General features: G+C 43.3%; 2 long non-coding RNA genes across 2 annotated transcripts; both read left to right on the forward strand.

Moving 5' to 3' along the window:
• The first annotated feature begins 49 nt into the window (after positions 1 to 49).
• Positions 50 to 17,075, forward strand: LOC134945354 (uncharacterized). Its single transcript, XR_010182104.1, has 4 exons — positions 50 to 180; positions 277 to 467; positions 577 to 695; positions 8,992 to 17,075. It is a non-coding gene; the product is annotated as an uncharacterized LOC134945354 (long non-coding RNA).
• Positions 17,076 to 17,291: 216 nt separating this feature from the next.
• LOC134943745 (uncharacterized) lies at positions 17,292 to 18,022 on the forward strand. Its single transcript, XR_010181719.1, has 2 exons — positions 17,292 to 17,801; positions 17,899 to 18,022. It is a non-coding gene; the product is annotated as an uncharacterized LOC134943745 (long non-coding RNA).
• The last annotated feature ends 2,857 nt before the right edge of the window (positions 18,023 to 20,879 follow it).

Genomic DNA, 20,879 nt, shown 5'->3' on the forward strand with positions numbered 1-20,879 from the left:
GGGGGGGGGTTTGGTGGGGATTGTAATTTTTCACATGCAGAGAGTAAGAAAAGAAGAATTTCCTTTATTGAGTCAGAAATCTGTCATGAGTACCACAGGAAGAGTTAACACTTCAACAAAGCCCTGGAACATCTCCCCATAAAGGGACACCGCAAGACAAAGAAAGACCAAAGACAGATGGTAAGCAGTATAGCTATGAAGTACTTTCTATATAACTTCATTTAATTCCACCCTAACCTATATTTTTGTGAGTGGGATTGTAATTTTAACATGCAGGGAGTAAGAAAAGAAGAATTTCCTTTGGAGAGTCAGACATCCAACATGAAGATTGAACCGCGTCACAGGAAGAAGCAACACTTCAACAAAGCCCTATTTTAGTGGACGTTACTGAGAACACATCAGACCAGAGAACCAGGACAACACTTATCTTGGCAGTGCCATCCCACTGTGCGGAGACCAAGTGACAGGTGAGCTCCACAGCAATACAATTGATCTTACTGTGTGCTTGTACTTTTTTTAGGTAACAGTACATGGGAAATATATTTTTGATATCCTGTCCAATTCTGTCTATCACAGTAACCCATGAGGTGGTGACTCCCAGTTTAAGCACAGTAGCTTCAGAAGGAGCATCTGAATACCTGTCAATCTGCAGCAAGTCACTGAGGAATATGTCGTGTCAGGGCCCGAAGAAGCAGGTAATGGATGCCTCATGCCAGAGCAAACACATATTTTAGAAACATTGATTGAATGTACTGGTTACCAATGTTGTTTAAACACTGCAACAGCGTTTGGTCTTGTGTAGGGTAGATATATAGGTGCCCCATTTCTGCATAACCTTGCTGAGTATGTGTACCAAGAGATCAAGAACGTTTGTCAAAATATATTAATTGAAGTAATCTGGATTTCAGTTTAAGGATGGTAGGTGACACTTTATGTATCCGTCATGTTAGAATAAGTTTCTTTGTTAAGGTTAGAGAAAGGAAATCACTGAGGCTTTACGTGGGCCTAGCGCCTAATCGTTGAATTGAACTAGAGATGAGCGGGTTCGGTTCTCAGAGAACCGAACCCTACCGAACTTTGCCTTCTGAGTCCGGATCCGAGTTGGGCTCGGATTTTCCCTCCTGACTCGGAAACCCGAACTCGGCAAAACGTCATCATCCCGCTGTCGGATTCTCGCGGGATTTGGATTCCATATAAGGAGCTGCGCGTCCCTGCCATTTTCACTCCAGTCTCGGAAAGTGTATAGAGAGGACGTGTCCTCAGTGTTCAGTGTCTGTGTGTTGGGGCGGGAAAGTGGGGCGGGAAAGTGGGGCAGCAAGTTTTGTGCTGCTCAGTCCAGTCCAGTGTAGTCACTCAGTGTATTGTTGTGCTGCATCAGTCCAGACAGTCACAGTGTTGGTGTTCTCTGCTGCCATATATCCAGTGTAGCTGTAAAGTGGTGCTGTGTTGTGCAGACCAGTCCAGAGTAGTCAGTGTATTGTGCTGTATCAGTCCAGGCAGATATATCCAGTGTAGCTGTAAAGTGGTGCTGTGTTGTGCAGACCAGTCAAGTGTAGTCAGTGTATTGTGCTGTATCAGTCCAGCAATTCACAGTGTTGGTGCTCTCTGCTGCCATATATCCAGTGTAGCTGTATAAAGTGGTGCTGTGTTGTGCAGACCAGTGGTAGTGTCCTGTGTCATCAGTAATTCCAGTGACGATATACGCTGCTGCTATATATCCACTGCTGCAGTATAACAATTATAACAACCTGTTGGGCTGCATCAGACCAGTGGTAGTGTCCTGTGTCATCAGTAATTCCAGTGACGATATATGCTGCTGCTATATATCCACTGCTGCAGTATAACAATAACAACCTGTTGGGCTGCATCAGACCAGTGGTAGTGTCCTGTGTCATCAGTAATTCCAGTGAAGATATATGCTGCTGCTATATATCCACTGCTGCAGTATAACAATTATAACAACCTGTTGGGCTGCATCAGACCAGTGGTAGTGTCCTGTGTCATCAGTCATTCCAGTGACGATATACGCTGCTGCTATATATCCACTGCTGCAGTATAACAATTATAACAACCTGTTTGGCTGCATCAGACCAATGGTAGTGTCCTGTGTCATCAGTAATACCAGTGACGATATACGCTGCTACTATATATCCACTGCTGCAGTATAACAATTATAACAACCTGTTGGGCTGCAAGAGACCAGTGGTAGTGTCCTGTGTCATCAGTTATTCCAGTGACTATATACGCTGCTGCTATATATCCACTGCTGCAGTATAACAATTATAACAACCTGTTGGGCTGCATCAGACCAGTGGTAGTGTCCTGTGTCATCAGTAATACCAGTGACGATATACGCTGCTGCTATATATCCACTGCTGCAGTATAACAATTATAACAACCTGTTGGGCTGCAAGAGACCAGTGGTAGTGTTTTGTGTCATCAGTCATTCCAGTGACGATATACGCTGCTGCTATAAAGCCACTGCTGCAGTATAACAATTATAAAAACCTGTTGGGCTGCATCAGACCAATGGTAGTGTCCTGTGTCATCAGTCATTCCAGTGACTATATACGCTGCTGCTATATATCCACTGCTGCAGTATAACAATTATAACAACCTGTTGGGCTGCATCAGACCAGTGGTAGTGTTCTGTGTTATCAGTAATTCCAGTCATTCCTGTGACGCATATTGTCTCATATAACTCCCAAAAAATAATGGAGAACAAAAATTGTGAGGAGAAAATAGGGAAAGATCAAGAAGAACCACTTTCTCCTAGTGCTGAAGCTGCTGCCACTAGCCATGACATAGACGATGAAATGCCATCAATGTCGTCTGCCAAGGTCGATGCCCAATGTGATAGTAGAGGGCGTGTAAAATCCAAAAAGCCAACGTTCAATAAAAAGAACCAAAAAAAGAAATTTAAATCGTCTGAGGAGAAACGTAAACCTGCCAATATGCCGTTTACGATACAGAGTGGCAAGGAACGGCTGAGGCCCTGGCCTATGTTCATGGCTAGTGGTTCAGCTTCACATGATGATGGAAGCCCTCATCCACCCGCTAGAAAAATTTAAAAAGTTAAGCTGGAAAGAGCACAGAAAAGAACTGTGTGCTCTGAGATGGTATCACAAATCCCCAAGGAGAGTCCAAGTGTTTCGGCGGTTGCGATGCCTGACCTTCCCAACACTGGATGGGAAGAGTTGGCTCCTTCCACCATTTGCACGCCCTCTGCAAGTACTGGAAGTAGCACCCACAGTCCAGTTCCTGATATTCAAATTGAAGATGTCACTGTTGAAGTACACCAGGATGAGGATATGGGTGTTGCTGGCGCTGAGGTGGAAATTGACAAGGAGGATTCTGATGGTGATGTGGTTTGTTTAAGTCAGGCACCGGGGGAGACACCTGTTGTTCTTGGGACGAAGAAGCCCATTGTGATGCCAGGGCAAACTACCAAAAAAGCCACCTCTTCAGTGTGGAATTATTTCTCCTCAAATCCGGACAACAGGTGTCAAGCCATCTGTTGCCTCTGTCAATCTGTAATAAGTAGGGGTAAGGATGTTAACCACCTAGGAACATCCTCCCTTATACGTCACCTGCTGCACATTCATCAGAAGTCACTGTCAAGTTCAGAAACTTTGGGTAAGAGCGTAAGCAGTCTACTGACACCTAAATCCCTTCTTCCTCCTGTACCCAAGCTCCTGCAAGCCACACAACCAACTCCCTCAACGTCAACTTCCTCCTCAGTCAGGAACATCCGTAGTACTGCAGGCCATGTCACTGTCAAGACTGAGGAGTCCTCTCCTAACCGGGATTTCTCCGTAGGATCCTTGAGTGGTATGCCTGCTGTTGCTGCCGCTGCTGTTGTTGTGGCTGGGAGTCAATCGTCATCCCAGAGGGGAAGTCGGAAGACCACTTGTACTACTTTCAGTAAGCAATTGACTGTCCAACAGTCCTTTGTGAGGAAGATGAAATATAGTATTCATCCTTTTGCAAAGCAGATAACTGAGGCCTTGACAGCTATGTTGGTGTTAGAGGTGCGTCCGGTATCCACCATTAGTTCAGAGTCACTTAAAGATTTGTTTGTGGTACTGTGTCCCCGGTATCAAATCCCATCTAGGTTCCACTTCTCTAGGCAGGCGATACCGAGAATGTACGCAGACATCAGAAAAAGAGTCACCAGTGTCCTAAAAAATGCGGTTGTGTCCAGTGTCCACTTAACCACGGACATGTGGACAAGTGGAACAGGGCAGACTAAGGACAATATGACTGTAACAGCCCACTTGGTAGATGTATGGCCTCCCGCAGCGGCACCAGTAGCAGCATCTTGCAAATGCCAACTCGTTCCTAGGCAGGCTACGCTATGTATCACCGCTTTCTGTAAGAGGCACACAGCTGACAACCTCTTACGGAAACTGAGGAACATCATCGCAGTATGGCTTACCCCAATTGGACTCTCCTGGGGATTTGTGATATCGGACAACGCCACCAATATTGTGCGTGCATTACATCTGGGCAAATTCCAGCATGTCCCATGTTTTGCACATACAATTAATTTGGTGGTGCAGAATTTTTTGAAAAATGACAAGGGTGTGCAGGAGATGCTGTCTGTGGCCCGAAAAATTGCGGGCCACTCTCGACATTCTGCCACTGCGTGCCGAAGACTAGAGTGCCAGCAAACACTCCTGAACCTGCCCCGCCATCAACTGAAGCAAGAGGTGGTAATGAGGTGGAATTCAACACTCTGTATGCTTCAGAGGATGGAGGAGCAGCAAAAGGCCATTCAAGCCTATACATCCACCTACGATATAGGCATAGGATGGGTAATGCACCTGACTCAAGTGCAGTGGAGAATGATTTCCGTCTTTTGCAAGATTCTCCAACCCTTCGAACTTGCCACATGTGAAGTCAGTTCAGACACTGCCAGCTTGAGTCAGGTCATTCCCCTCATCAGGCTTTTGAAGAAGCAGCTGGATAAATTGAAGGAGGAGCTAAGACGGAGTGATTCCGCAAAGTTTGTGGGACTTGTGGATGGAGCCCTTCATTCGCTTTGCCAGAATTCAAGCGTGGTCAGTCTGTTGAAATCAGAGCACTACATTTTGGCCACCGTGCTCGATCCTAGGTTTAAAGCCTACGTTGTATCTCTCTTTCCAGCAGACACAAGTGTGTAGAGGTGCAAAGACCTGCTGGTTAGTAAATTGTCAACTCAAGCGGAACGTGACTCGTCAACAGCTCCTCCTTCAATTTCTTCACCACTGGGGCTGCAAGGAAATGGATAAGATTTCCTAGCCCACCCGCTGGCGGTGATGCAGGGCAATCAGGAGCGAAAGCTGACATCTGGTCCAGACTGAAGTACCTGCCAACGATTACTGACATGTCTACTGTAACTGCATATGATTCTGTCACCATTGAAAGAATGGTGGAGGATTATGAGTGAAAGCATCCAAGTAGGCATGTCAGACAGTCCGTACGTATACTGGCAGGAAAAAGAAGCAATTTGGAGGCCCTTGCACAAACTGGCTTTATTTTACCTAAGTTGCCCCCCCCTCCAGTGTGTACTCCGAAAGAGTGTTTAGTGCAGCCGGTAACCTTGTCAGCGATCAGCGTAGGAGGTTACTTCCACAAAATGTGGAGAAGATGATGTTCATCAAAATGAATTATAAAGTCTTCCAGGAAGGCCTTTACCAGCAATTGCCTCCAGAATGTACACAGGGACCTGTGATGGTGGATTCCATTGGGGACGAATTAATACTCAGTGAGGAGGATGTACACGGTGAAACGGGTGAGGAATCAGAGGATGATGATGAGGTAGACATCTTGCCTCTGTAGAGCCAGTTTGTGCAAGGAGAGATTGATTGCTTTTTTTTTTGGTGGGGGCCCGAACAAACCAGTCATTTAAGTCACAGTCATGTGACAAACCATGTCGCTGAAATGATTGGTTTGTTAAAGCATGCATGTCCTGTTTATACAACATAAGGGTGGGTGGGAGGGCCCAAGGACAATTCCATCTTGCACCTCTTTTTCTTCTTTGCATCATGTGCTGTTTGGGGACTATTTTTTTAAGTGCCATCCTGTCTGTAACTGCAGTGCCACTCCGAGATGGTCCAGGTGTTTGTGCCGCACACTTGTGTCGTTTAGCTTGGCCATCCAGCTACCTAATTGCACCGCTTTTTCTTCTTTGCATCATGTGCTGTTTGGGGACTAGTTTTTGAATAGTGCCATCTTGTCTGCAACTGCAGTGCCACTCCTAGATGGGCCAGATGTTTGTGCCGCACACTTGTGTCGCTTAGCTTTGTGATACAGCCACCTCGGTGCAACTTTTAGGCCTAAAAACAATATTGTGAGGTGTTCAGAATAGACTGGAAATGAGTGGAAATGATTGTTATTGGGGTTAATAATACTGTAGGAGCAAAATTACCCCCAAATTCTGTGATTTTAGCTGTTTTTATGTTTTTTTCCAAAAATCATCCAGATCTAAAACCAAAACATGAAAGGGTGGTTTTGGCAAAACCAAGACAAAACCAAAACACGAAAACGGAATTAGAACCAAACACAAAACACGAAAAGTGCCAGCCGCACATCTCTAAAATTAACCCAGAGCCATGCTAGAGGTTCAGTGCTTAGCTGGAGACTTAGCGAAGAGTTGAGAAAAGATATGACTTTGTGCCAAAATTTTAACATTTTACAAAATGGCCAAGAACAATGAAAAAAATTTACACTAAGCATGTTACATTTAATACATTCCACAGAGTCTGTAGTAATCATATGTTTACTTGAGCAGGCGCTATGTAGAGTTTGTGAATAGTTTTGAAGTGAACCTCCTGTAGATAAGTGGAGTGAAGTATCATCATCTTGCAAGTATAGTGTGTGAATAAGGATTCATTATCAGTGATGTCCGGGATATCGTATGCCAGGAGGTCACTAGGGGTGTTAGAGGGTAATTGTCACGTGGGGACATAAGGAGGGAGTACAAAGTTTTAGTTTTATATTTACAGGTATGTAGAAAGGTAATTATAGACACTGAGTTGAGGAGAGCAGGTCTGGAAGTCTGAGGAGGAAGAGAGGTGGCGTAATGACACAGACGAAGATATAGATAAATTTGTCAATTAGATAAATTGTATTGTGAGCATAGTTCAAAGTAGGGAAGTATTTTGCCATCTGTATCAAAAAATGTTGCTAAATTCAGGTTTTTGTTGTGCCAAGTGTGGCAGTCCAGTCCGGATGCCACCCCGGGTGTTTGCAAGACAGTGCACAACAGTTCGGGTGCCCCGAGCTAAGGCGACCTGGGTTTAGGGCTGGACCAAGAGGAAGCCCAGGGAGGTGTTGGAACACAACAGGTTGTCTCTTTAATGCTGTGTCAAACATTATCTGGCAGTCGGAAATTATAGTATTGTATTGCTGTTGATACACAGAAATACCCTGCCATTTCATACATGAGATCCTATCCATGCAGGTCTTGTTCAGGTATTGGAGCAAGTGCTCCCAGCAATCAGGCACACCTGTGCCACACTTTTATAAAGCTCGTTAGGGCAAGGGATCAGGGCTCCTGATGCCAACAAGTAGCCAGGCGATGGAGGGCGGGCCAGTGGGTTAGAGACAGGGAGCCTGAGACTGTGTACATGCTGTTTGTGAACTTGCTGTGAAAAGTCTGCTTACTATGCTGTGGAAGTAAACGGATTGCGTTTCTTTCATACAACTGTGTTAGCGTTTTGTCTGGTGGAAGGTCGCTTGTTACACAAGATTTAAATGTTGGATTACGGAGGAAAGATTGGAATTTGGGATTACCACGCACTGTATACGATTTTAGGTGGTATCTCCATAGTTTCTTGTTAATAAGTAGCCAGCTATTATAAGTGTCTCTGAATAGTATGTGATTGGTTATGTGTTGGGGAAAAAGTTGTCAAGTGGTATGGAGTAAGGGTGCTGGTGAGTAAGGATCAAATATAACTTTGCCGAGTCAGTATATGTAGATCTTTCTAGTTGCCTATCTTAAATGGGTGGAGAGTGAGTAAAGGGTAAAATCAGGGATATTCAGCCCTCCAACAGGTTTGGATCTAAACTTTTTGGATAAAGACATTCTGGGTCTTTTTCCACCCCATAAAAAATGACATGTATTTAATGATGTCAAGTATGTCAGCTTTGTGAAGGGAACAAGGAAGTATTTGGAGGAAGTAAAATATTTTAGGAAAAATAACACTTTTAAGTACTGCAGCTCTCCCCAATAGGGATAAAGGTAACTTGGTCCAATTATCCAGCTGCAGTTTGAGTTTGGAAAGGAGAGGGGTTAAATTATTTTTGTAAAGGGAGCAAGGATCACGAGTCATGTGAACTCCTAAGTATTTTGTATGAGAGGGTTGAAATGTAAGTTGAGCTAGGACAGGAATGGTAGAAAGAGTCAAAAAGGAGAGGGGGGAAACAGGTAATATTTCAGACTTATTTACATGAATTTTATATCCGGATAGAGGGCCATATGAGTTAATAATGTCCATAATTACCAGTACTGATTAGGCAGGATCTGAGATGAATAAGAGAATGTCATCTGTAAAGAGGGCAAGTTTGAATTCTGTATTTGATAATTGGATATCACGTAAACCTGGGGCGGACCTTAATGCAAGTGTGACGGGTTTGATCGCTAGGGCAAATAAAAGAGGGGACAATGGACAACCTTGGCGTGTACCGTTATGAATACGGAAAGATGAGGAAAGAAATCCATTACAGGAAATTTGTGAAGAGCGGTCTGATTATATAGTATGGATGAAAGAAATTAAAATAGAGAGAGAACTGAATTTTTCCATAGTAGAAAGTAGATGAGACCAATGAACAATATCGAAGGCTTTATCCACATCTACATACAGTATCAATTTTGTGGGGGAATTGGGGGTTGTTGACAAATAGGCCTTACATTAAGTACAGAATGTCTCCCTTTAATTAAGCCTTTTTGATAAATGTAAATTATCTTTTTAATATACTTACAACAAGCTTTGTCTTTTTTTCAAGCAAATATGGAGTCCCAGTATGGTCTGCAAGAAGCCATAGGACAGAGAAGAACTGAAAGTGATCGTGAATGGATTGAAGATCAATTTAATCATATTTCACAGAGGCTGGATGATCAATTTGACAGGCTGTCACAGAGCATGGAAACTCAATTTCAAAGAATGTCACAGAGGATGGACCATATTCAAAAAAGGCAACATCTCCATCCTGAACTGATGGTAACTATAGGTCGCAGCATTGACATATTAGCTTAATCTCATGGTCAGTCAAATTCACTTACAGTGCAAGTACATCTTGGCATGATGCAAATGCTCAATTGGCAACAACAAGTAAATATAAACATGTCGTTCATTGCCACAAGCCTACAGTTAATGTCAGAAGATTACAGAAGATCATCAACGCAACCATTGACAGCTTAATTCAGACCTCCAGACATGCCAGGAATGTCAATGCAGTCTATTCAATTAGTATGCAGACATCATATTATTATGCAGACTACTCGGTATAATGTTATGCAGACTACTCGGTATCTGGGTTATCAGGTGAGACCAGGTGACACTCACGCAATTACCCCTTGCCCAGCTGTCTTTTAGCCTCCTGTGATGCTAGGTTTCTCCTATAGCAGCCGCCTTTCCAGGGTGAATTAGGTCCACCCCGTACACAGATGTCCACAGATTTTATGTATGGAAAAGGTGACTATTGGAGGCTGCGCAAGAGTACATGCAGTACTGAGAGACGTCACGGGACATCCTTGATAACCCTGCCAATACTCAGACAGAAATAATAAACTAATTGTACACAGGTGCAACAATGCACATGGTGATATCATAACAAACACTCAAAGAATATGAAGTGCAACAATGCACAGGGTGGTACAGTAATAAATGCTAATGATATGTAAATGCACCAAGGCACCGGATGATATGAGCAACTTAGCTAAACACAGTATAAATGCAACAATGCACAGGATGATATAAATAATCAAATACAAGAAGTAACTCAAAGTCTGAAAATAACCAATGCAAAATCCCCAGACTTAGCTTAAACTGTCTGATGTGGATTCTGAAGAAGCCCAGAAATTGGAACTGGAACAGAACTCTGTGAAGGGGAGCAGAGATCAAGAGACACTGAGACTGAGACCGGCTTCAGAGGAGGATTACACTGTGCAGTGATAGCAGGCTTGGCAACTGGAACAGACAACACTAACTTCACAGACTCAATCCACAACACAAGACGAGAACCGGGACTAGGTACAAACTGGAACTTGAAGCTATAACCGGCCTCAGGTGAAGGGCTAGCTGGGTAATAAAGGGAGAAAGCCCCAATCCGGATGGCTGGAAAAGAACAAGCCTCCTGAACACTGATTTGTCAGGGTAGGCTGTTTTTGTGAATCCGTTGGACTTAGACAACCAGAAGCAGGAGATGCTCCTGTATGCAGGAAACAAGGAGGACAAAGATAATTACTTTTCATATACTTTATTAACTACAACAGAACTTAATGTAGCTGACCAAAGGTCTGTGACAAACATGTTTTAAGTTGAAAAACTGTAGAGATTAAGCTTACTGAACTCCTAAAGAATGAAGTTGGAGAACATGGAGAGGAATTGTTTGTTGGGTGATGAGGAGGCGTGGCTGAAGAACTGTGAAAAAGTTTGCAGAATGACGTGAAAGCGTGAATGAAGAACTGCAAAGAATTGGTTGCTGGATGGTGTGAAGATGTGAATGAAGAACTGTAAAGAATTTCCACTGAATGATGGAAAGGCGTGAATGAAGAACTGTGAAGAATTGTTGCTGGATAATGCGAAGACATGCATGAAGAACTGAGAAGAATGTCCACTGGATGTTGCAAAGATGTGAATGAAGAACTGTGAAGAATGTCCACTGGATGATGCGAAGACGTGACTGAAGAACTGTGAAGAATGTCCACTGGATGATGCAAAGACGTGAATGAAGACACTAGAAGAAGCTGACGAATCACAACGGGACTCCACTAAATCCGAAGGTACCGTCGGGTGAACTGTTAACCGTGACCGTGCTCTGGAGGGCTGACGGGTGCTACGCAGTGAGAGATGGCAGACATCTCAGAGAGCAGAGATGGGACCAGAATACCTGGAGATGCACAGAACAATCTGCGGGAGCACAGAGCTAGGGTACAGAGTAGCTACAACAAAGCTCTGGCACAGAATGTAAAAATCCCAGCATACTTATAGGCAGCAAGGAAACAGGATTGGCTGACACTCACCTATAGACGCTAATTGGTGCTGCACTTGGTCTCCAACATGGACGCCCCCAATGCTGCATCTCTGTGTGGCCACACAGCACTGCAATTAGCCACGCCAGCAATGGACGGATCCCGGGACCTGCAGAGGTGAGAGCTTGCTTCATGACAGTCCCCCCCCCCTTGAAGGTGGTCTCCGAACACCTTAGAGCTTTAGTAGGATTTATGGAGTAGAAATTTCGAATCAATCTTGGAGCATGGATATATTCAGCGAAAACCCAGGACCTCTCCTCAGGTCCATACCCTTTCCAATCAAGAAGGTATTGAAGACATCCATATCAATGACGAGAGTCCAAAATTTCCTTAACTTCAAATTCTTCACCCTGCAAATTGTGAATTTTAGGAGGTTTGGGTAAAGCTACACGAAATTTGTTGAGGATTAAGGATTTAAGTAGAGATATGTGAAAAGCATTAGGTATCTTGAAGGAAGATGGTAATTTAACTTTATAAACTACAGGGTTGAGCACTATATAGAGAAACTATAGGAAAAGGACCAATATACTTGGGCGCAAATTCTTGGAAGGAACTTTGAACTTGAGATTTCGAGTAGATATTCAGACTTGGTCCCCCACCTTGTAATTAGGAACTGCTTTCCGTCTCCTATCTGTGAAAGATTTATATCATAAGGAAGTTTTAACAAAAGACTTGCGCACTTTCTCCAAATCTTAGAAAGTTGCTTGAGAGCTAAGTCTGCTGCTGGCACCTCCTGAAATTCCGGTACTCACGGATGGAAACCAAAATTGATGTAGAAAGATGTGGATTCTGAAGATGAATGAAAGAGGTTATTATGGGCAAACTCTGCCAGCGGAAGAAAGTCCAACCAATCATCTTGTGAGGAGGATATGTATAGACGAAGAAACATTTCAAGATCTTAATTTACTCTTTCAGTTTGTCCATCCATCTGGGGATGATATGCAGAGGAATTATTTAACTTGATATTTAGAGAAGAACAAAGCAATTTCCAAAACTTGGCCATGAACTGCGGGCTGCGATCTGAAATAATTTCTAAAGGAAGGCCATGCAGCTTGAAGATCTCAGAAATGAACAGTCTGGCTAGCAATGGAGCTGAGGGTAACCCTGTGTTTCGTCCCTTCGATGGAGATGAATCAGTTATGAAATCCATCAAAATATGAGTCCAAGGTCTCTTGGGTATGGATCCTGGATGTATTAAACCGGATGGCGGGCCCTTGGGATTCTTGTGTTAGGCACATAAAGGACAGGCAGCTATAAATTCTTGGATGTCAGTTCTAAGATGTGGCCACCAGTAGGACTGCTGAATGAATTTAAGAGTCTTAAGGACCCCAGGATTACCCATAAAAGATGAGGAATGAGCCCAAGTTAGTAATCATTTTTGGAGATTTGAGGTAACGAATGTTTTACCAGGCGGGGGTACTGGAGCTGGCGAAATTCGAGTCATTAAAAAGGATGTTGGACTTACAATGGCTTGCTTACTTGTTAGATCGTTAGACCCTGAAGAATTGAAGGACCAAGAGAGAGCGTTCACTTTCTTATTCAGGGACCCTGGTCGAGTCAGTTTGAAATGAAATCAGGTGAAGAAAAGCCCATCTTGCTTGCCGTGGATTAAGACATTGATCAGTTTGCAGATATAGAAGATTTTTATGATTGGTGTACACTATGATGGAATATTGAGCTCCCTCTAAAAGGTATTTCCATTATACAAATGCCAACTTAATGGCAAGCAATTCTTGTTCCCCAATAGCATAGTTTCGTTCAGCAGGTAGAAACCTTTGAAAAAAATATCCGCATTGATGGACTTTGTTATCTTCGTAAACCTGCGACAAAACTATCCCAACTGCCTCTGTGGAAGCATCCACCTCCACAAGAAATGGATGATTAGGATCCGGTTGATGGAGAATGGGAGCAGACATAAAGGCTTGTTTTAAATCGAGAAGGCTTTGGCTACCTCAGTAGTCCAATTCGAAGGACTCACTCCTTTACGTGTCAAGGCTGTGATGGGTGTGACCAACGCGGAATAATTCTTAATAAATTTGCTGTCAAAATTGGCAAATCCAAGGAAGCGCTGAATCCCCTTGAGAGTCGAGAGAGCTGACCATTCTCAAATAGCTTAGACTTTGGCGGGATCCATTTGTAGCTCCGATCTGGAAATGATGTAACCCAAAAATGGGATGGATGCTACTACGAATGTACATTTTTCCAATTTGCAGTATAATCCATTCCTTCTCAGATGGGTTAACACTTCCAAAACTTGGAGATGATGAGACTCTAGATCTTTGGAGAATATCAGGATATCATCCAAGTACACCACCAAACATTTATAAAGAAGATCCCGAAAGAGTTCGTTCACATAACTTTGAAAAACTGCGGGGGCATTACAGAGACCAAATGGCATTACGAGATACTCATAATGCCCATCCCGAGTATTAAAGGCCGTTTTACATTCATCCCCTGCATGGATTCTAATTAAATTATAAGCGCCTCGAAGATCAAGCTTAGTAAAAACCGTGGCCCCCTTTGCTCGGTCGAACAATTCAAGAATTAATGGAAGTGGGTACCGATTTTTTATAGTGATTTAATTAAGTCCGCGGTAATCAATGCATGGTCGCAGGCCACCATCTTTCTTTTTGAAGAAAAAGAATCCAGCCCCCACAGCAGAGAAAGACGGTCTAATAAAGCCTTTGGCTAAATTCTCGTGAATATAGTCCGACATAGCCTGAGTCTCAGGAATGGACAACGGGTAGAGTCGACCCCATGGAGGTGTTTTACCCGGCACCAAGTCGATCGGGCAATTCCATTCTCGGTGAGGTGGTAAGGAATCAGCCCCTTGCTTACTGAAGACATCTATAAAGGCTGGTAAACTGTAGGCAACTCGGAAATATGAACTGAGCGGAAAGGTTTGACTTAGGCCAAACAACCGTTGGTACAGGATTCTCCCCAGGATAGGATCTCCACAGTTTGCCACTTGAGCTGTGGATTATGTTTTTGTAACCAAGGTAATCCAAGGATCACATCATGGGAGGCTTTGGGAATCATGAGAAAGGAGATATATTCGAAGTGTAGTACGCCTGCTTTCATTCTAAGGAATTCAGTTTGATGAGTGATTATGCTTTCAGAAATTTGACTTCCATCCACCGCCGTAATGGAGACTGCTTGTTCCAAAGGCACAGTCCGGATCCTTAATTGCTGAACGATGGCATTAGAAATTAAGTTTCCAGCTACACCAGAATCTTACAAAGCCGTGACCGCAGAAGACGGGACTTCTAAACAAATGGGCAGATTTGGCTCATATCCAGAACGTGATTCTAAAATAACTCCTAGCTTAACCTCCCTGGAGTAAGCTAGGAGCGGGAGTTTTCCGGCTGGAGTTTACAAGACTTGTTCAGAGTAATACATGCAGAGGTTCTCCTGGTGGCGACAAGAACGCTCCTCATCCGTAATCTGAGAGCGACCAATCTGCATCAGCTCTTCAGTTGATAAAGGAAGTTGTGGCAGAGACGGATTATGTCGAGGTCGAGAAACGAAAGCGAAGACTTGGACGTTCGAACTTGTATTTTTCTAAACAGCGTTCCCTATACCGCAAGTCCAGTTTGCTGCAAATGGAAATCAATTCATCCAGTTTCGTGGGTAAATCCCGAACAGTCAAGTCATCTTTAATCTTGTCAGAAAGCCCGTTCCAGGAAGCAGCGATTAAGGCCTCCTCATTCCAATTCAATTCTGAGGACAAAGTACGGAACCAGATCACATATTGACTGACAGGACGTGAGCCTTGCCGAAGACGAAGAATTTCCAGGGACGCTGAGGTGGTTCTGCCCCGCTCGTCGAAGAACTTTCGGAATAATGAGAAAAATTCACTGTAATTGGAAAGGATAGGATCTCCTCTCCCAAAGTGGAGATACCCATTCCAAGGCTTGATAGTTAGGAGGGAAATAATGTACGCAATCTTTGTATGAGCTGATGGAAAACTAACAGATTGAAGCTCAAACTGGATTTCACATTGGTTGAGGAATCCCCTACAGAGTTTCAGGGACCCATAAAACTTGCAAGGTGGGGGTAGTTGCAATCAAGATATCGGAACTGTCGCTGGAGGAACCCCTGCAAAAGAAAACACTACCGGAGCCGGAGACATTGAAGACCTAATGGCCACGTGAAGAGCATCCAAACGATCAGACATGGTTTGCATGAATTGAACTATTTGCGATTGTGCGGACTCTTGATTATCCAGTTGAGAGAGAATGTTGGCCATAGCATCACCTCCAGAGGCTTGGTGGCCGGACAGATCCATGTGGCCAGTGCTTACTGTCAGGGTAGGCTGTTTTTGTGAATCTCTTGGATTTAGACCAACCGAAGGAGGAGATGCTCCTGTTTGCAGGAAACAAGGAGGCCAAAGATAATTCCTTTTCATATACGTACTTTATTAACAACAACAGAACTTAATGTAGCTGACCATGACAAACGTGTTTTAAATTGAAGAACTGTAGAGATTAAGGTTACTGGACTCCTGAAGAATGAAGTTGGAGAACACGGATAGGAATTGTTTGTTGGGTGATGAGGAGGCGTGGCTGAAGAACTGTGAAGAAGTTTGCGGAATGATGTGGAAGCATGAATGAAGAACTGCGAATAATTGGATGCTGGATGGTGTGAATGAAGAACTGTAAAGAATGTCCACTGAATGATGCGAAGGCGTGAATGAAGAACTGTGAAGAATTGTTGCTGGATAATGCAAAGATGTGAATGAAGAACTGAGAAAAATGTCCACTGGATGATGCGAAGACGTGAATGAAGAACTGAGAAGAATGTCCACTGGATAATGCAAAGACGTGAATGAAGAACTGTGAAGAATGTCTACTTGATGCGAAGATGTGAATGAAGTACTGTGAAGACTGTCCACTGGATGATGCGAAGATGTGAATGAAGACACTAGAAGAAGCTGGCGAACCACCACAGGACTCCAGTAAATCCAAAGGAACCGTCGGGTGAATGCTTAACCATGACCGCAACCTGGAGGGCTGATGGGTACTACGCAGCGAGAGATGGCAGATAACTCAGAGAACAGAGATGGTACCAGAATACCTGGAGACGCACAGAACAATCTGCAGGACCACATAGCTAGGGTACAGAGTAGCTAAAACAAAGCACTGGCACAGAGTGTAAAAATCCCAGGCTACTTATAGGCAGCAAGGAAACAGAAATAGCTGACACTCACCCATAGACACCCATTGGTGATGCACTTGGTCTCCAACATTGCTGCCCCCTATGCTGCAGACACACTGGAGCGCTGCAGACCACTAGGTCCTCACTCCTGACTCCCAGAAGCTGTGTCACTTCCAAAGCTGACCGCGCCGCATCCCTTTGCGGCTACACAGCACCGCAGTTAGCCACAGCGGCAACAGACGGATCCCGGGACCCGCGGCGGTGAGAGCTTGCTTCATGACATGATTAACTGCAGCTGGAAACAAGACACAAGGTAATGACCTAATTATCTGACAGGTGAAACTGCACAGACCACACATACAGGAGACAGGCTGCAGTAACACAGAACACAGACTGGAATGAGCCACAGTGGTGGGTCATGACACATATACTGATAATATGGGACTTCGAGTGTAACATGATTACCAGAGGATGAGAGATCAGCCGGAAGACGTAGGTGAAAGGGATTTCAAATAAAAAGGTTAGTTACACATACAATGATATAATAATGTCAACCTCATGTCTAAACATTAAAGCACATCTTGATTTTAAACAGGTGACTTTAATGTTTAATGTTTTGAATTATTGACACACAGGTTTATACATCATGTAATTTTTAAGATATAGGGTCTAATTCAAGGTTGATTGCAAAACAAAATTTTCCTCTATTGGTCAAAACTATGTGCACTGCAGGTGGGGCAGATATAACATATGCAAAGAGAGTTAGATTTGGGTGGTTTGTGTTTAAACTGAAAACATATTTTGCAGTGTAAAAATAAAGCAGATAGTATTTACCGTGCACAGAAACAATATAACCCACCCAAATCTAACTCTCTCTGCACATGTTATATCTGCCCCCCCTGCAGTGCACATGGTTTTAGCCATTAGATGAAAATGTTATTTTGCAATCAACCTTGAATTAGGCCCATAGTTCAATGGTTCCCAAGCTGTGTGCCTCAGGACACTTGCAAGGGTGCCTCGGGTTGGTGGTTCTGGACCAATTCAAATTATTTATAGTCAATGTAAGATACAAAAACAGTGCTGCTGGCTTCAAATCATAAAATACCTGGACAAACAGATGCAAATATTATCTCTCAACACACATATTTAACAAATTTCTCAATAAGAAATGTTTGGCCTAGGGGTGCCGTGAAAAAGATTTGTCTAAAAATTTTGGGAAACATTGATATAGTCAATAGAGCCATAGTATAACAAATACATTTCTGTAGATTGAAGACCAAATGTCTGAAAAGTCCTGCCTGCAGGTGTGCATAAGTGTATAAGTTGACCGTGATAATTTGTGAATCTTTTCACGTCAGGGTGTGGAATTTGGGTTAGTAGATGAAAATCCTTGACCCCCTGAAAAGTGAGTACCCAGGACAGTAGCTTAGGCAAGAGGAGGGGGGGGAGGGGGGTTTGCTTGAAGTAACGTAAACCCCCCTCTTTTGCTTCCTTGTTATTAGGCACATATGCAAGCATCAGCTCGGAGAACTAAGGCAAGCGGACTGAAGATGGAGAGACACAGAAGAGTGCTATGTTTGTCTTTTTATGTTTTATTTGCAAATAATAAAAATCTTGGAGCATGGATTATTGACTGCTGGATGTAATTGCCTTTCTGGAGAGAAAAAAATATGCTATTCAGATGTCTGTGCATACTAGTCATTTTTTAATAAGTGTACTCACACAAATGATGTCCTATGGACTAATCTGCAATGTCTGCTGTATATAATCAGTTATTTTTATCAGATAGGACATAGGTCTGCTTACATTTTAAAAATAGAAGCTGGCCTTTATCTGAGATGAGAAATTATTAATGGATTATACTTGACAACAGTAGTGTAGAAAGGTAAGGCAAACACATATGATATCTGTGTAGAGAATAAAGTGAACTCTAATGGTTAAAGAATATAAAAATCTGACAAATTGTAGATCTACAGTATGAACAGAATACATTACTGTTAAATGCATGGTAGCTCTAATCTATACATTCTCCATCAATCGAACAATGTCAGCAAGGATATTTGGAAATTCTTTTAATAACACGTTTATTTTAGAATTAATTAATTTATTATGTGCGTTAATACATTTTCCGAAAATAAATCTTTCTCCTATATAATAATATTGTTAAGCAAAGTAATGAGATCAGAATAGCATATATTTGGGTTATTGTTAAGGTTAACCACCTGACCAAATAAGTTTTTCATCATGTCCCATACATTTATGAAATGCATACATACGTATGCATGTTGGTCATAATGACAGGAACAGGAAACATAGGGGTCATTCCGAGTTGATCGTAGCTGTGCTAAATTTAGCACAGCTACGATCAGGCACTCAGACATGCGGGGGGACGCCCAGCACAGGGCTAGTCTGCCCTACATGTCAGTGCTGCCCCCCCCCCCCCCCAGAAATGCAAAAGCATTGCACAGCGGCGATGCTTTTGCATTTGAGGAGTAACTCCTGGCCAGCGCAGCTCCTGCGGCTGGCCGGGAGAACCTCCCCGCTGTCCGGGTCGCAGCAGCTGCGTGTGACCCCCCCAATGGTCCGGCCACGCCTGCGTTGGCCGGACTGCGTCTCCTCCCGCCCTGCTAACGCCTCTGCCTGTCAATCAGGCAGAGGCGATCGCTAGGCAATGACGGCCTTTGGCCGCATGGCATGCGCTGGCGCACTGCAGCACTGGCGCATGCACAGTTCCGACCCGATTTCTGCGATAAACTGCAGCGAGCGATCGGGTCGGATTGACCCCCATAGGCCTAAGAAAATAGTTAAAGATAAAAATAAAAAAAAATACATAGAACTATGAAATTCAACTTGACAAAAATGATTTGAATGTAAAAATGTTTTATTTCATTTTGACAATTTTTTTTAATGGCATTATAATTTATAATGAAACAGACTAACAATCTGAACACATCTGATAGTAGTCTGGACTTTCACGATTTTCTTCATCAATCCACACTTGTGATTTCAGATTTTTTAATTTTGTTCAACTGGCTTCTGTAAATAAAGATGGAGAATATGCATGTATTAGGCATATTAAATAAACATTATCAATGTACAGTAATAGCATTTGTAAAGCTTTCATTAAATGATTTAAAGTATTGTATATAGGCCAACTTCAGATGTGTCCTCACATTGTTGGCTTTCAGTACACTGCAGCATGAAATTTTCAGTAAACATGAATAACATAGTACACCATACTGCGTGTACATTTGCAACTTGGATTACTATAGGATCATGGGTGCAAATGCCAAGCACTCACCAGACAACTCTTTCAAGGCATACAGTATATGCTGCAGGGCACAGCAAAGATGTAAAAGGTCATATCTGGATAGTTAAATGAGGATAAACAAAATTTTTGGATTGTCCATGACTTTTATTTAACTGAAAATATATTTTGCAGTTGGTAAACATTTTTAATTTAAAAATATATGTTTCTAAAACTTATTAGAAAATAATTAAGTGGTCTATTACACACATCTTTAATATGGACATTCTTAAATGTCTTGTGATACACTATCATCTGAGATAAATTCACTGAGAAAATATATAAAAATTGTGCAAAATTGACTTTTGTTATTGAGGAACTGTTACGTTCCTGATGCTCAGAACTAGAAAGATGTTGTGAAGTGAGTCCAGAGCACCAGGACGTGATGCTGAAATAGGGAGGGAACGGGAATAGCCCCTAGCACCCTACCTCCGTTCTTTTACCCGTGTGGTCAGTTCACGCCTGAGTGACTATGGTTTCTTGGGCCCACGGCAGCCGCGTTTGAAGGGCGGATTAGGTCTGCCCACCTCCGATGCCCCCAGGTCTTAGCGTGAGACAAAGCGTGAACCGAGACAGGATAATAACAAGGGGACCTCTAACTAAAGCAAACAGAAGCTAGGGGCTACTAACTACCCTAAAACTAAATTTATGTGCGGCACGCCGCCAAAGGAAAAGAACAACAAAAGATATCACTGTCCACTCCCCCACACGGCACCGCCGAGTTCCGGGGAGGACAGTGAAAAGCGGAAACCTCCGCAAAAACCACCAATACAAAAAGTAACAACAGGACTAAGCGGCCTAGGCCGCAACACGCGGCAGAAGCCGCTACTCACGAAACCGGGAGAGAACCCCAACAAACGAGAACCCCCAGATGACTGCAACAGGTTCACTTGAACAGGAAGGATTCCCAGGACCAGCTTCAGAACTCCAGGACTCAGGAGCACAGGGAGCAGGATCGACCAGATACAGCTGACCAGGAACAGACGTTACAAGGCAGGAACAGCATACAGGAAGCTATCACCGGCGTCTGTGCCAGGTAGTGAGGGAGTATATAACAGGGAGCCCTCCAATAGCTGCAGCGAAGCTTAATTAGTAATGTCGTGCAGCTGCCCTGCTGCACAACCAGAGCTAACAGGTGTATTGATTGATAGGAAGCAACGGGGAACGCGGTTCGTC

Source organism: Pseudophryne corroboree, chromosome 7, assembly GCF_028390025.1.
Source record: "Pseudophryne corroboree isolate aPseCor3 chromosome 7, aPseCor3.hap2, whole genome shotgun sequence".
NCBI classification, from domain to species: domain Eukaryota; kingdom Metazoa; phylum Chordata; class Amphibia; order Anura; family Myobatrachidae; genus Pseudophryne; species Pseudophryne corroboree.